This window comes from Galeopterus variegatus, unplaced genomic scaffold, assembly GCF_000696425.1.
Source record: "Galeopterus variegatus unplaced genomic scaffold, G_variegatus-3.0.2 Scaffold13294, whole genome shotgun sequence".
Taxonomy (NCBI): Eukaryota; Metazoa; Chordata; class Mammalia; order Dermoptera; family Cynocephalidae; genus Galeopterus; species Galeopterus variegatus.
Window position 1 is genome coordinate 4,827 of NW_007739405.1, and position 1,523 is coordinate 6,349.

The window sequence follows — 1,523 nt, forward strand, 5'->3', positions numbered from 1 at the left end:
AAAGCAGTACTAAGAGGGAAACTTGTTGCAATAAATGCATCAGATGAATAGAAAGAATTCAAATAAACAACCTAACACTATACCTCAGAGAACTAGAAAAACAAGAACAATCCAACCCTGAAATTCATAAACAGAAAGACATAATTAAGATCAGAGCAGAACTAAATGAAATAGAGACCCTGAAAATAATACAAAAGATCCATGAAACAAAAAGTTGTTTTTCTTTGCAAAGATAAACCAGATAGACAAACCGTTAGGGAGCATGACTAAAAAAGAAGTGAGAAGACCCAAATAACAAAAATCAGAAATGAAAAAAGAGGTGGCTTTTTCCAGCAACCATTCTATGAGATGGAATTTTTGAAATCTTCTTTTTACAGTTGTAAAATCTTAGAAATATACACAAAGTCATAGAAAACCCTAATGTCACAGTTTTTATAAAAGATGGAACAAGGGTTTAANACACAAAGTCATAGAAAACCCTAATGTCACAGTTTTTATAAAAGATGGAACAAGGGTTTAACCTGGCAATAGAAAATAACAAGGGTTAACCTGGCAATAGAAAATATTTAGACCAATAACAACAACAAAATACCCTAAAAGAATCAGGAAAAGTAGCCTCAAATACAAGTGAACTGAAGCAAGTGGACTGAACACCACTGTTACTTTTGTTGCTACTATAATTGCTGTTCTTACACAGAGACAAACAAATAAAATATAAAAATAAGATTAATTTCATTATATAGATACAAACCAACTATATTTACAATGCTGCAGCAATTCTGTCAAAATTAATTAAACCAGGAGAAATCATAGCTGAATTCTACCATGGGCTTTATTTCAACTGTGGTCTTTGACAAGTAGGCTCTCCATGTGACACTGCTTAATCTTCTTGTCCTATTAAACTTTAGACAACTAATGTCAGAGCCACATTACTTTACTCATTAGTGTATTTTTTTTTTTTTTGTCTTTTTTCTGTGTCCGGCAACAGGATCGCAACCCTCAGTGTCGCCCCCGTACCGGACCGGGACCGGCAACGGGATCGCAACCCTCGGTGTTGCCCCCGTGCCTCGCTCAGCCAGTGAGTGGGAACCGGTCTGTATGTGGGATCCGAACCCTCGGCAGGAGCGCTGCCACGCTTCCCAAGTGGCACACTAGCGCAGTGCGCCACCAGGCCGGCCCCATTAGTGTATTTTAACATCATTATTCCTTTCTAAGAATAATTTATTTACATTGTAGTTTTCTCTTAAATGATTCCTATTTGAATGAGTCATAGATTTCCAAAAGCATGTAGGAACTATACGGAAATTCTGGAATCTGTAAAACATCTGCTTCAACACCTTTGGCATTCAAAGCATCAGACTTATGCAGCCCTGGTAGGTTACTAAGAAGCATCAGACTTATGCAGCCCTGGTATGTTACTAAGATAGCATTTTTAGCCAAGGATGGCAATAGGCCACAAATGTCTATATCTATATCTATATCTATATCTATCTATCTATCTATCTATCTATCTATCTATCATC